Genomic DNA, 16895 nt, shown 5'->3' with positions numbered 1-16895 from the left:
CCACTCCAGAACCTTGATATGCTTTTTATGAATCCTATACTTGGTTATTCTGGCCGTCTGCATCGGGCCATGGTCATATTGGAAGACCCAGTCACGTCCCACTTTTAATGCTCTAACTGAGGGAAGGAGGTTATTCCCCCAAATCTTACAATACATGGCCCTGGTCATCTTCTCTTTAATACAGTGCAGTTGTCAAGTCCCATATGCAGAAAAACACCCCCAAAGCATTATGCTGCTACCTCCATGTTTCACAGTAGGGATGGTGTTCTTTGGATGGTACTCATCATTCATCTTCCACCAAACACTATGAGTGGAAGTAAGACCAAAAAGTTCTATTTTGATCTCATATGACATATCTCACATGACTTTCTGCCATGACGCCTCAGGATCATCCAAATGGTCATTGGCAAACTTAAACCAGGCCTGGACATGTGCTGGTTTAAGCAGGGGAACCTCCCGTGCAATGAATGATTTTAAACCATGACGTCCTAGTGTATTACCAACAGTTATGGTGGTCCAAGGTCCTTTCAGGTCATTGACTAGCTCCTCCTGTGTAGCTCTTGGTTGATTCCTCACCATTCTTAGGATTATTGAGACTACGAGGAAGATCTCACATGGAGACCTAGTCCGAGAGAGATTGACACTCATGTGTAGCTTCTTCCATTTTCTACTAATAGCTCCAATGGTGAATCTTATATAACCAAGCTGCTTGGAGATTAGGTCGTAACCTTGTGCAGCCCTGTAGAGGTCTACAATTCTGTATCTGGTGTCTTTGGACAGCTCTTAAATGTTGCCCATGTTAGCAGTTGGATTATGACATTGTGTGGGGTGCAAAGGTGACAGTAATGAGCTGAAATTGGTGGTGGGTGGGTGGTTACTGATGGGGTAAAGACTTTTTTCAAGGTAGACTGACAACTCTTTGAGTGTCATAATTATTGCTCATTCTCAGGGGTACAAATACTTATGAAACCCAGTAAATTACAAATAAATGATTTGAAAAAATCATATGAATGATTTCTGGATTTTTTTTAAAGATTGTCTCTGTGAGTAGAAGTGCATCTATGATTGAAATTTCAGTTCTATACCTATTTCTCAAGTGGGTGAACTTGCAAGATCACAAGGGGTGCAAATACATCTGCTCCTCATTGTGTATGTATATATCTATACTTTCTAATGGGTGCACACTTTAGTTAATATTTGTCTGAATGCCTATTAGATTTTATTTGCCAGTTTGAGTTAATGACCACAGCTGTGGAAGATCTGGCACCTTCCATTCTGAAGGAGTTATTTAAGTTGATTTAATTATGATTGTTTGGAGTAAAGTTTTCACTGTTTGTTTAAATGTACATTAGTTATTGTTTGAATATATGTGTATTTTCCATATGTTGTTGTTGTATTAAGTTGAAAATGTTTGGTTAATTTGTCATACCTCCTTCAGGTGGTCGTTAGTAGAGTCCGCCCTGATTTAAACAGCCACAGAGATGTGTCTGGATGTCAGGTCAGTTTGGTTGAAGCCTTTTTGTTATGTTGGCCTCTTTTATGTTGGGCTCAAAGTTTGTGTTAAACTGTTTATTTTGTGACTTTATTAAATGGAATTTTTACCTAAGTTGAAACACCAGTGTCCACATGTATGTTGGTCCACTACATATATATATATTAGGGCTGTCAAACGATTAAAATTTTTAATCGAGTTAATTACAGCTTAAAAATTAATTAATCGTAATTAATTGCAATTAATCGCAATTCAAACCATCTATAAAATATGCCATATTTTTCTGTAAATTATATATATATTCTGTAAAATAAATTGTTGGAATGGAAAGATAAGACACAAGATGGATATATTGGCAGTGTATCAAATACTTGTTCTCCCCACTGTACATTCAACATACGGTACATAAGGACTGTAGTGGGCATTTCACTCTACTGTCATTTAAATCTGTCTATGCTGTTCTCACTCCGAAGCGTCTACTTTTTCTAAAGCTAGACAGCTAGTGAACGACGCCTTAATAATCAGACTTCTCCCTTTTTCATCTGATTTATTAATAAAATAGCCTCAAACCATTGTCCTCTTTAGACCGTCGTAAAACTACAACAAAAAAAAGTACACAAGCATTGCATTAGCAACAATGTTAGCTTAGCACGCTATACAGGTTCACTAAACATAAACAAAAAGCGTCTCATACAAAAAATAGAACATTTCGCTTACTAACATAATATGTACATTCTTTACAACAACCATACTTACGGCCAAATCCAAGGATCATATAAGCACAACATTACAACGTAGGCGTCAGCCCGAGACGTAGTGCAGCCATATTGAACTGGCAAGAAAAAAAATAAACCATGTCGCAAAGCGACCACAAGAGTTCACTGTTAGACAGCACAAAAAGCCTGCTGTAAAACTTACCAAAAGGCAGAATACTGTCTGAGCGGGACATGTGCGTTAATTGCGTTAAATATTTTAACGTGATTAATTTAAAAAATTAATTACCGCGCATTAACGAGATAATTTTGACAGCCCTAATATATATATATATATGTGTATATATATATATATATATATATATATATATATATATATATATATATATATATATATATATATATATATATATATACTGGACTGTCTCAGGAAATTAGAATACACAATATTCTAATTTTTTGAGACAGTCCTGTGTATATATACAGGACTGTCTCAGGAAAATTAGAATACACAATATTCTAATTTCCTGACTGTCTCAGGAAATTAGAATATTGTGTCCTGTATATATACACAGGACTGTCTCAAAAAATTAGAATATTGTGTATTCTAATTTTCTGAGACAGTCCAGTATATATATATACGTACAGTGATAAATGACAGCCCAGTGTCATGTCCACTTGTTAGTTGTGTTTTTTGTCTCCCTCTGCTGGCGCATTGGTGCGACTGATTTTATGGGTTTAAGCCCCATATGTAATTATTGAGATAAACAATGGCGAGCTACTAGTTTATTTTTGATTGAAAATTTTACAAATTTTATTAAAACGAAAACATTAAGAGGGGTTTTAATATAACATTTCTATAACTTGTACTAACATTTATCTTTTAAGAAGTAAAAGTCTTTCGATCCATGGATCGCTTTAACAGAATGTTAATGTTAATGCCATCATGTTGATTTATTGTTATGATAAACAAATACAATACTAATGTACAGTATGTTGAATGTATATATCTGTTTTGTGTCTTATCTTTCCATTCCAACAATAATTTACAGAAAAATATGGCATATTTTATAGATGGTTTGAATTGTGATTAATTACAATTCATGAATTTTTAAGCTGTGATTCACTCGATTACAATAACAAGTGCAAATATTTTGGATTAACTAGTGAGTTAATTAGACTTTATGCTCTTGGTTGGAGCTACTTGTTAATAGTAGCGTTGATGAAAGGAAGCTGTACTTTCTTCAGAAACTATGTCCGTTCTTGAATTTGTTGCTTTGTATAGACTGATATTATGATGCTTTTTTTCTTCTTCTTCTTCTTCTTCTTCTTCTTCTTCTTCTTCTTCTTCTTCTTCTTCTTCTTCTTCTTCTTCTTCTTCTTCTTCTTCTTCTTCTCTTCCTTCTTATTCTTATTTTTTTATTATTTTTTTTTAAATCAAATATTATGCGTTTTGAATTTGCTCATAATATGACAGTGGGCAAGTGGCCCAACTACATGCGTCCATAAAACTTACATTGTGGGCAAGCTCCTTGAAGGTCTTGAATGATATCTCCATACGAGGGCGCACATTCCCCACACAAATTTCACAAGAAAATCATTTCATGAAGTAATTTTCATTTTGCGATGGCCATGCGGTCGCCTGCACCAACCATGCGCTTCCCTCTGCACCCACACACTCTGCATTTAATTAAATTAAAACAATAAAATAAATAAATAAATAAAAACGACCACCAATGTGTATGGAATGAAAATTTGGTCCAGATTTTATGCAAAAACAAGAAGAACAAATTAGTTAAATATTAAACATTAAGTTGGCGGACGGACGGATAATTTATAACAAATGATGCACATTCTATATCATGGAATGGGCAATAGGCGCCACCTGCTGGCTGTTTGCCTCTGCACGAGGCCTTCATAATGCTTTGAAAAAATTAGACCATTAGCTCTGCAAATGTGTTTTTTTTCCCCCTTGCCATTGACGGCGTTAGTTGACTACACCTGTGTCAGAGGTAGGCACCCCTCTACTAATACACATAATCAGCTTTTAAGACGTAAAATGCGTCCTGTCCATTCTTTCCTCTTTTCTTCCCTGATCTATAAATACTCTCTCATCAGCTGAGGGTGGCTGTGAGAGGCATTGACCCCCGTCCTCTCTCCGTCCAGCTCAACAGTGATTGATGAGAGACTGTGCTGGAGCTAACCTTGCACTTGGGCCCTGGCAGTATAAATGATGACAGGTCAGTAGCGCCAAGCATGGATGGAGGCCTCTCTATTTCTTTGTGTTGCTCTCTCACTTCTGTCCTGTTATCATCCATGTGATGCAGACATCATCATCACCTCTTCTGAGTATAAATAATAGTGGATCAGGTGACAGCGCCTGCTCTGGCCATTGACGGGAGCTTTAATTTCATGCCTAATTTCTCCAACCACAGAGATGATCAATGCTGCCCTGCTCATGCTCCCCATCACTTTGCTTCCTTTGCTGCACAGAAGGACGAATGTTGATTTATAGACACTCACGCAGATTTTAAGCTTACCTGTAAACACGTATTGTACAGTTTTGTGTCTGGAATCCTTCACAAGGTACAAAAATTGCACGGAGGGATGTGTTCCAGCTAACAATCGATACAGCTGGGATAGATAGCTTTGAAAATAAGCGCAACAAGAAAAATATGAGCAAGCAGCTCCCCACCTGTGTGTTAAAGTGTGTTAACTATCACCTTAGTGATAAATGTCAAGCCTCAGTCCCTGCTCGCAGCCCCATTGGGAGACGTTCAACGCCAGCCCCTCCGTAATGACTTTGTCTACCTATCGATCCAGCTATGATCCATGTACTGTAATTCTTATACCATCAGGCCAAACCCCAACAATAACTCCAAGTCATGTTTTGGCCCGCCCATCCACATGACACCTTATTAGTTTGAGTTTGGACTTTTACCTAGCTTCCTCCCTTCCTTTTTTTTCCTGCTTCTTCCCCTGTAGGCTTCTAATTTTTTCTCCTTGTTCTTCCAAACTAATATCATCAGCGGTGAGCTCTCCTCTCTGAAGACGTCTCACTCTGAGCCACATATCTTCCTCTCCTCACTGCATAGCTCGCAGTATGATACGGGTTAGTGTCTGCAACGGCGCCTCATCTGTCTTTGATTTGGAGCACAGCCCCCGCGGGCTCCCGAGGAGCCGCCGCCATCCCTCTTTAGACTCTGTTCTTTTCTCCCCTTTGAGCCACAACTATATTTCACTTCATTTCAACCCATTCTTTTTTAGCCTGGATGTAATAGCTGCAGATATATGGCTTTGCTTCTGTAGCCTTTTGAGCTTCCTCTGCTTCTTATAAAACATTGTCAGAGTGACAAAACAGCCGCCCATGGGTGTCCTGGAACAGGTGCACCTTCATCCTAAGGCTATTTCTCAGTATCCCAAACGGATCCTTTTAGAAGACGATAACATCTGGGTCCTTGGACAAGAGTTTGAAAAGCCCGGACAGAATCGTAGCTCATCTCTTTTTGGCCACTCTGCCTATAAGCCAAAGATTGTCTGTCAACTGGCTTTTTATGAGTGCTGATTTAAAGAGCAGTGCTTGCGATGGGACCTAAAGCTGTTCTTTTCTGCTGACACGCCTAATAAGTGCTAATCAAAGAGCTTGAGATGAGCAGTTGAAGCTGTCTGTTGAATGAAGTATTTCACGGTGTGAGGGTAAAAGGCATAGAGGTGTGGGGGTTTGTTCATTACTGTCGCTGTTTGAAAGACTCTAATGATGTTCCTCCTGGCCACTGAGACACATAACAACCTACTACCTCTGAGGCATGACTGTGATTGAGATGTGAGTAAAAGCGAAGGAAGGAAAGAAGAGAGCAGATGGGCTCTGCGGAAAATTAAAGCTGCATGTTCTCTATCTTGACTTTACCCGCAGTTTCACTCCCAGCCCCCTTCTTCCCCATTTGCAAGTTTTTCTAACGTGTTTGTAAAGGTTCACATGACCTCAACAAAAGAAGTCGGCGTAGGGGTGTAACGGTACAGAAAAATCTCGGTTCGGTATGTACCTCGGTTTAGAGGTCACGGTTCGGTTCATTTTCGGTACAGTAAGAAAACAAAATGCAAAATATATAATATATACAAATATGCTATTTGTTTATTTCACACTTTTGTGTTTTCAACAATAGGAACATTAGCCTATACTAAGCTAGAATTCTGCTCAAAAGGTAGTGGGTATTCAAAGATAATTCAACAACAATGTGCCTTTCAGACCCCGCGTATTGGTCGGCTTTCTTTCTGAAAGAAAAGAAAAAAGAAGTCCTGTCCTAAAGAGAAAAGCAATCCCAATGACAAAGATTTTAACATGTTTTTCACAAATGAAATGCCTCAATGAAACTTTTTTTTTCCTTCTTATGAACGGTTTTCAAAAGCTTTATTGGTGGACTTTCTCAAGTTAGAGCGCCTCACAAAAATTAATAGATTTAATTGTGTAAGCAGGATGTGTGTGTTATTCTTATTATTTAATTACAGGTGTTTTAGCTCATTTCAATTTATTTTATTTAAATGGGCTATTATTTATTTCAGTATGTGTTTGTATTTTACAAATGTGATGTAGTATTCATTTATATTGTATATTTTATGTTGTATAACTTTAGTTCCTATGTGAATATTAGTTCCTACTTGTTTTGTTGTGGTAGGAGGGTTTTGTATTGAACACGGGGCCATGTTGGTTATTATTATAGCAGAGAAGACAACTGTAAATCAACAAAGACAAGTTAACTGTGCCCCGATCTACTACTCAAGATATCTGATTGATTCAAAAAGTGGGTTACGATGCATATTAGTTTGAAAATCGACCGGATCCACCGTATTTTTACACGAGTGACTTCCGGTCTGCCTGGTCTGCTAGCTAGTAGTGTTGACGCAGGAGGGCCGCGTCTCGCGTCAAATAATAAACTCTGCCGTTCTTTTCGCGTGAATCGCCTTGAGCCGCTTCTGGGACGTGTCTAACACGCGGCCGCACTGCGACTGGTGTGCATTGGCTGACTGACTCTAACGCCCGCGTTTCACTGCGTTCTCGCGGCGGCCACGTTGTCGCGCCGTTGACGTTTCTGGGTTCTATTGTCCTACCGTGTTGGTCCTCATTATAGTAGAGAAGACGGAGTAAATCTACACAAAGAAACTGTAACCCGATCGACTCACAGCCTCGAAAAGTAAGGGTTTTATTACGTCAGAAACTCGTTCGGAACGCGTCCGTTCCGAACCGAGCACCACGTACCGAAACGGTTCAATACTATTACATGTACCGTTAGACCCTTAATATTTATACGTATGGTTGAGAATAATTTCGCCTTGTGGACTTCTGATTTATCACTGAGTACCGTAAGTTTTGCAATATAAGGCGCACCTGTCTATAAGCCGCCACCCACCAAATTTGACATGAAAGCGGCATTTGTTCACAGATAAGCCTATGCCGCAGCGGTCATCACTGTATTGTGGGATATTTACACCAAAATATATTAACCGGTAACACTTTTTTTGACAACGGCATCATACAACTGTCATAACACCAAATGAACCACCATGAACCACCATCATTGCTTCAAGAAGCTTCATATGGTAATCACTGCCACCTTGAGGGAGACAGTCAACCTCTGCTGCCACCACTGTTGTCGTCCAACATGCCTTCTAGTATGCATTGCGGCATTAGAGATGGAAATAACACAGAAAATTTATGATCTTTGCCAATTTTTTCTTCAGTTACTGTTCTGGTTGTTTCAATAATTTCTAGTTACGGTATTTGGTAACACTTTATTTGACAGTGGCTCCATAAGACTGTCATTAGACAATCATAATTATGACATGACACTATCATGAGCATTAATGAATGCTTATAACAGATGTCATTTAGTGTTATCTGGCAAATTATCTCACATTAACAGAATGTACTAAAAGGTCCAAGCTGGATATAAATTAAGTTAGTGACGTAATTTGCCAGATGACACTTAAAGTCATATGCATTCAGTAATGCCCATGATAGTGTCATGTCATAATTATGACTTTCTTATGACAGTCTATGATGCCGGTGTCAAATAAAGTGTTACCTATTAGCCTGGACTATAAGCCGCAAGATTCAAAATGAAGGAAAAAAGTACCGGCTTATAGTCTGAAAATTACGGTAGTCTTTTTCCTTATTCTGATTTATGAATGATAGGTATTCTTTAAATTTCGCTCAGGTTCCACTCAAGTGACACAAAACTTATGTGGATGTAATGTAACTTGTAACAGGGGTATGTTAAACATAGAAAATCCCTTTTTACATGAATCGTATCTAGTTGAAACATATTTGCCATGTCTGTGGAGTATCGTAAGTTTTAAATGTGATGTTTTATGCCTTTTTCACAATGAGAAATGGTTCATGGTATCGTAATAATGTGTCGGTGACATTGTCTACCACACGAGACTGGTTCCTGGACTGTTCTTGGTCAATGACTTATTGGACACACATTTTTCTGTCAAGACCGTTTGGCTACCGGAACTGATCTACTATTCTACAACTTTATTAATGTGATAGTAAAGAAAAAGCAGAAGGTGAAGGAACTCATACCACCAATTCACGTGGCACTGATATAGGCCCACAGGCACAAAGCCTTTCAGCGCTTAGAAGAGCTGTCCAGAGGTTGCCACTTCCTGGTTCTAAAATGTGCCACATTAAGCAGGCAGTACATACAGTACATATAGCACTATTTAAATCTATACATGTTCTTTTACTGTGGTTTAGTACAATACTTTTGTCGCAGGACTAGTTCCTGCCTTTGTCATTTTTTTCCTGTGACCTCCACCCCGTCACTGTTCGGCATCTAGCCGAGAGGCACTTTTCCCGGTTTGCACGCAGGCAAAAGTCGGCCTCCTCGCCTGATCCTCCATCCTCTTTTTTTTTCTGTCGCCTGTTCATTGCCTCCAGACGCCTGCAAGACGACAATGACCTCCAGCCTTGACGCACTGTATGAGAGTGTTAGCGTCAAGTGAAAGGGTACCGTAATTTTTGGACTAAAAGCCGCTACTTTTTTCCATCTTTTTGAACCCTTTGGCTAATAGTCCAGTGTGGCTTATTTGTTTATTTGGTTAGGTAACGCTTTATTTGACAGCGGTGTCATTAGACTGCCATAAGACTGTCATAAGACTGTTATAATTGTGACATGACGCTATCATGGGCATTAATGAATGTTTATGACAGATGTCATTAAGAATCATATGGCGAATTATGTCACTAACTCCATTTATGTCCAGCTCGGATCTTTTACATCTATTCAAAAGTGAAATTTGCCGGATGACACAGAATGACATCTGTCACAAGCTTTCATTAAAGCTCAGTGCATTGTCATGTCATAATAATGATGGTCTTATGACAGTTTTATTGCACCACTGTCGAATAAAGTGTTACTAAATACTAGAGCTAGCAATTAATGAAATAAATGGAAGAGTAACTGAAGAAATAATTAGCACAGAACATGAATTTTTGCTATTCATTCATTCATTCTGTTATTTACCTCTGTAGTCCTGCAGTGCATGGTCGGAGGTATGTTGGACGATAGCAGGTGGCAGAAGAGGTTGACTGCCCCCTCCCCAAGTGATGGCCAAATGAAGCTTCTTTAAGCAATGAAGCTTTGCAGCCAATTGGTTCTCAAATTTTCATGGTAGTTCATTTGGTCTTTTGACAGTGTTATGATGCCGCTGCCAATGTGTTCCGGGTTAATATCTTTTGATGTAAATATCCCATAATACAATAAGGACAGCTGCGGTTTATAATGCAGTGCGGCTTATCTATCAACAAATGCCGTTTTTGTGTCAAATTTGGTGGGTGGTGGCTTATAGTCAGGTGCGCCTTATAGTCCGAAAATTACAGTAATTGAAGAATGACTGTAGTCTGCGTCCCCGCAATGTGCCAAAGTCATCACACGCATTACCAACACCCACAGGCTTCCCACCAACACACCCAGGTCATCGACAACCCAATAAAAGGAAAGAGTTGAAATTTAAAATATTGAATATTCAACAGTCAGCTTCACATGAATGAAAAACTGCACATCTGCAGAAGAGCCCCAAAAGGACCAATTAAAATGCCTTGAAAAATGACATTCTGGGCACTTTCAACACAAATTGTTGAGCAAACCTGGTAAAATGGCATTCAAGGTCAACTTTTGTGCCACTTTAATCCAGGCATTACTTCATCATCGGGCCTGATTTACACTTGTTAATTAGCATGCTGCTCTGTCTATGTATGTGACAAGTGAAGCAGAAAAAAACAACATTTTCCATCATACTGTATGTTCCCAAATTTGATTCTTATAGACAAGTTTCTGAGGTACTTCCACTTTACTTCCGGATTTCAGCTTGAGACTTACGTTTTACACGTTCTCTAACCAAAACAAGAATGGAGCTAGAGTGCCATTACTCGTCAAAATCCCCCCAAAAAGACCATGTGGAAATTCTGCATCCATCTGCCATCATCACGGCATGGGAGGACAATATTAAAAAATGGCTAAGTCGCCACAACCAAAATTTTTTTGTATTTTATTGATTTAATCGCAGTGGATGGAAACACAATCGGGGCATCCTGTGCCTGCACATCAACAAAGTTGAATGTGTCCGAATACATGAATACAGTAATTTATATTCATGAAGGCAGATGTACAACCAAGACAGTACTGCCACAAAGCAATAAGCAATAAGCTAAATGTAACTATACAACAATAAAGAAATGGAAAACAAACACGCATGTATTACAAGTCATACATGGGGTTTTCACCCTAAATGCTTAAATGCAAGTGTTACACGATTTTTGTTCGTTTACAGGTGGAAAACGCTGTTAGGCAAGGGAGGACAACTTGATGTGGCTCACAACAACACTTATGTCGATCGACATATATCGAGACTACGCGCATTCTACCTTGACGATGGAAGGATCGATTTATGCTCCACCTTCGTTAATATTTTTCTAATAATTTTATAAATAAAATATATATTGTTATTATTATTATTATGTTATATATTAACCTGTTTGCACATGCACCAATTGTTATAAATAAAACAAGAAATGGAATCATGTTGTCCAAAAGTTTAATTTGCAATCAATATCTGAAATAAAAAACAAATGACATACTATTTGTGTTTATATGTACATATGTGATGAGCTCATAATACCATAAATATAATCTAACCAGGGGGAAAATACCTTGTAGTATTTCCTTGTCACAACAAAATCCATGTCAGCATTTCTGCATTCGGCAACTGGAATATTATTTGTAATTTTGCCTCATTTTGGTAACTCAAATGGCCGCCGTATATCTACACCTCATGCTTACACAGGCTGCACAGATTGTTAGAATTTTGTCCACAAATGATTAAAGGAGTGATAAGAACAAATATGTAATCTATTAGGTGGATCATTTAGGTTTAAAGCAGCGAGCCACATCCTGTAGCTGGTCAAAAACTTTCCACTTCCAACCACATATAGCCTATATGCACTTCCAGGAGTTCACACCACCACGCCCAGCACAGAAAGTCGTGGAGCCTAATCTACGTCGTGCTGAATCCATTTTTGGAGATTCCGTGGGTTCCTCAGGTTTGATTTTGCAGTTCAACTACACCGTCGACACACCAGTTACTTCAACCACACTTCATGTTGTTCTGTCTAAACCGAAGTCCTTAGCAGGAAATGCCAAAGATGGCGCCACCCATGTTTCACTCAGGAAACATCTATAACATTCTGAAGAATTGGTACACAACCAAATTCAGAAAGCATCAAAATGGCCTTCTCTGGCAAATGCCGTTGAATAGATGATACGCAGGGGTGAAGTTGCATTGTCAGACAAGGTTCTAGCCGCATCAGATCCTCATCATCTGTGTCTCTTTGAGCTCTATTTTCTGGCTGGTTGTTAATTGGACTAAGGCTATGTTGAAATTGCATGACTTCATGTGCAATTTGGAATTTTCATTACCGTAATGTCCCGAATATAACGCACACTTTTTTCCCCCAAAATCAACTTGTAAAATCATGGTGCGCATTACATGGATGGAGACAGAAATATATATAAAAAACCGATTTTTTTTTTCATTGACACGGCCATGTTGTGTTGACGAAACGTATGCGGCGATCCGTTGCCGACCATTACGGTACGTGACGTCACCATTTTGTTTCGGTAATACTTCACTCTGATCGGCCGAATGATTTCGTCTGTGTTAAATTCTGCTTTTTTCACTCTTCATAAAGAACAGAATTTAGTTTCTTGAACTCATTTGAGTCAACCTTTGTTGCAGCTCCGCAACTCGGCCCATAACAAACATAACACAACACACACTTCCTTTGTCCGTCAACTATATCTGTCCCTCGGGAAACTCAAACCCAAATAACAATAGTTCCTATTGTTACTGTTGTGTCGACAGCAACGACGGCTCTCTCGGATTTCCGATTTACGTTCTCACTTTCATTTTACCGTATCAATCCATGGGGGAAACATTTATTCACCATGATGAAACGAGCAAGTTATACAGCAGCCTTTAAAACAGGCATGTCCAAAGTGCGGCCCGGGGGCCAAATGCGGCCCGTGGTCAAATTTCATCCGGCCCCCAGCCTCTGTCATAAGATCAGTAACGTCTGGCCCGCACACAGACTTAATAAATTGGTCAGCAGAACTGCTACCAGCATATGAAGTAGCTTACACACTAAATGCTGCTCCTCATTTACCCACTAAAAGGCAGCAGCTCTCTAAGCAACATTATCCCATGTGATCCTTGACTTCCAATTTTCTAAAATGGCGACAATCAACAACAAAAAAAGTTGACTGCGACGGCTGACGCTTCAAGGATAGGTGGAAATTGGACTATTTCTTCGATAGAATACGCAACAACTGTGTCTGCCTCATTTGCAAAGAGACAGTCGCTGTTTTTAAATAATTCAATGTGAGGCGATATTACCAAACAAGACACGCTGACATGTACAACAAGATTACAGGGAAGATACGCAGCGAGAAAACGTTAAAAACGTTAGAAACTTTTAAAGCTAATTTAATTTCACAGCAGCAGTATTTCACAAGAGCCCGAGAGTCGAACGAGAATGCTAGTTGCGAGATTATTGAAATTATTAATTAAAAAAAAAAAAATAATAAAGCAAATGTGACACACAGAATGGCTTGCTAAAATTTGCTTAAATATACTGTTCCGCGTAAAGGACGTCAGCCTAGGTCGGCCCCCCATATTTTCAGTTTACGGTAATGTTTTGAACTACCAATGTGCTATGCATGTCCTGTGTTTCACCAGTCAGTAAAATGACATTTCTGTATCTGTACACGAGCTCTGTTTTCTTGTATTCTTCTATTTATTGGTGCTAAAATTAGGGTGCGCGTTATACGCGGGTACAATAATTTTCCCTAGATTTTACAAGTAAATTTGGGGTGCGCGTTATACACGGGTGCGCCTTATATTCGGGAAATTACGGTAATTCCAATTATTTTTTTAGCCTTTCGTACCACAAAAAACAAAAGCAACTTTTATGTGGAGAAAAAATGTTGGTGAGATGACATGCATGCACACAAAACCTGTCGTCATATTTTGCAGTAATTTTGCAGAAGTAAATTTGTTGCCTTTGGCTGGTCTGTCTTCATGCTTTTGTGGCAATTTCGATGATTTTTTCCCCTTTATTTTCTTAACCTAATAACTTCGTGTGTGTCATCAAGAAGAAAAATTATTCTCTGTGCCTTCATTCGCCATTACTCATCCGTGCCAGGCATTGGTTTTGTAGAACATTGGTTGTTTTTCGCCTGTTGGTGACATGTAGGTTGGCTGTGTATGGATGAGTGTTCTTACTGCAGACGCACGGCAAAAATATCCGAAATATATCCATATATGAAAGACACCCCAGTCGCATTTGAAAAATTTGAAATTGGACTCCATGGAAAAACCAGATAGGAATACCTGCCGCATATGTGCAAAGAAATGGGAATTGACCTACAGCATGACTGCGTTTTGCTGGACAATGTGGTACTACACTGACAGTACTATAAAACCTTATAAAATGTTCACTTCAAAATCAGCAACATAAGCCCTTTTTCACACATATATCCAGGGAAATTCCCGTGTAAGGTGACGCGGGATTTACTCGTGTCATTGCTTTCACGCATGTAGAGATGTCCCAAGACTTTCACACACTTGTCCCGTGTTGCCCACTGGCGCTCTCTTCGCGGCGAGGGCTGCTGGCACAATTTTATAACCCGGACATTAAATCATTTTTGGTCGGCATCGGCTGTCACAATGTTGGTCAAATCATGTTTTTTAGAGAGCCGTTTGTGGGTGCGATCCCGACGTCGTAACTGCAGCCAATTCAAGCTCATCAATATATATTTCAGCCCAGGCGATCCAAGAGAAGGGTGTCGAGGTTTTAACTTGCTGGGTGCAATTCGACACCTCTGCTGCCCTTGTTTTGAAATCCCTTACGCCGTGCTGGTATTTGAGTGTATTTGTTTTGTTGTCTTATCGGCTCTCTCCCTACCGCTTAGGTTAGTATTATCAATCCCCGTCGAGCTACTGTCATGGACCCATTGTGTTATTCCCCCTTTTCCGCGATCACGTGTATTTTTGTTTGTATTTAATTCCCTCTGTTGTTTTTTGCTTTGAAGTACAACCTTGTTTACGCAGTAGCGAACTCTAACATCGGCAACAAAATAAACCACACATTTTAAAGATGGACGATGGACTCTCTTCCTCGGCTCTACGATCCCTTAGCTATTTAATTTTGTTATGTTTTCAGTTTAATTGAGCTATTTCCAGTTTGCTTTGTTGATAATTGCGATGTTTGTTTTCCACTTTTCGTCTTACTGGGAAGAAAGAGGAAGTGACTATGGGCCTGCCGTGATATTTACGTCATCAGCCACCGTGCTGTGACCCGGGAATTTAACACCTGCTTTCACGCACACCGCTTCCCGGTAAAAGTCCCAGATATTATACTAAGACACGACTCGTGAAATGTTCGCGTAATCTCTGTGTCAGTCGACCCGGGAAATTGTTTTCACATAAATCCCGTTAAATCCCGCGATATTTCCGGTGTTTCGCAGTGTGTGAAAGGGGCTATAGTGTGGGCATCCTGTATATAAGTGGTCTCCAAACCAGCTCTCAAGCGCCACTGTAGGTCCTGGTTTTGGTTTCTACCGATCGGGCACAGACAGTTTAACAAATGAGGTTTCTGCTAAAACAAGCAGCACCTGACTGCAGTAAAACACCCGATTTGGGAAAAGGTTGTTGTCTTGTTTTGTTGGAATGGAATCCTGCACCCACTGCGGCCCTATGTGGGATAGTTTGGAGACCCCTGTTGTAACTGTAGGTGACTCTTGCCTTAGCAGAGGCCTCTGTTCTGAGTTTTTCAATGCCTCATGTTTCTCCATCCAGAGACACTCTCATCCACAAGACACACAGTCTATCTCCTCTCTCGGCACCCCCCAGCCTTAATTGGGAGTCAGGGAGAGCAGTGGAAATCGCATTATCGCGGGCCTTGTCTGGGTGTGCCATCCATCTTCTTTTTTATTACGCCGCGCCGGGGCTGCCTGAGCGCTGCCGTTCGATTTGTCACCGGCCTCGTTCGCTGATAACAGGCATTTGTCATCGCCTTGCCTCCCTGTTAATGTCATCATCTCCTCCCTGACAGCAGCAGCCCTCCGCTGGGGAGCGCTGGCGACAAAGCACATCCGTCACGCGAATATTTCCACGGCTAAGGGGACCGCACACTGCAATAAGCCACATTAAGGCACTTATGAAGGCTGCAAAGCCGGCATGCGCACGCGCCTTTGTGCGCGCGCTTCCTTCAGACGCGTACGCAAGGAGTGTGCTCGTTAGTGTAGCGTTTGGAGTGGAGGTGGGGGAAGACAGGGAGAGGAAGAGGTAATTTGTTGCAATTAATTACACAGCCAGTCTGGCTTTGTTGTGTGGGAGAGCATTTTATCCGTTGGACTTCTTCCTTCGCCAGCCTGTGATGCTATTTGGTTGATTTATCGACTGGTTCTGCCGGAGGCCTGTGCGCTCTCACGTGTTTTATAACACTCTAATGTTATCCACGCAGTCATACAGTGTGGAGTGACAAGGAGCACTTTGTTGGGCAGCCAGTTTCTATTATGTACAACCACAGTTTGTGGTCATCTCTCATGGAATGAAACACTTTGTCATTTAGTGGCAATGCCACAACTCCAATTGTTGGCCTTCAGTGCCCCTCTTTCCCCTTTTGGCTCCACCTTTTTCATTCTTTTCTTACATGACGGCGTAATGCAGCAGAAATACACAAGAGATTGGAACGTGTGGTCCAACAGTCTACGTAGATCGAATTAGCTTATGTTAATAACGCTAGCCTATTAACCTATGAGGGTCCATCAGAAAAATAATTCAAGCATTATTATCGACGCATGTTAATAAAATGCTCTCATACAAACAACAGACAGCCTCGCACGCAAATTACTTTTTTTTCTTTCGTTTTTTTAATAAAACCCACCTCAGACACATGCACTACCAACTCACTCTGTACGCGCACAAACTACTGACCATAGGCATTTCTACACCATTTTGGGAGTGCTCAAGCACCTCTAAATTGAATCTTACCACCCTTAAATGAAATGATGATAAAATAATAATTATTAGTCGAGATGTGACAGAAAATTCGGTGCTGAAAACTTTCG

The sequence above is a fragment of the Corythoichthys intestinalis genome, chromosome 8 (assembly GCF_030265065.1).
Source record: "Corythoichthys intestinalis isolate RoL2023-P3 chromosome 8, ASM3026506v1, whole genome shotgun sequence".
Lineage (NCBI taxonomy): Eukaryota > Metazoa > Chordata > Actinopteri > Syngnathiformes > Syngnathidae > Corythoichthys > Corythoichthys intestinalis.
Note: the sequence above shows the minus strand (reverse complement) of the source record.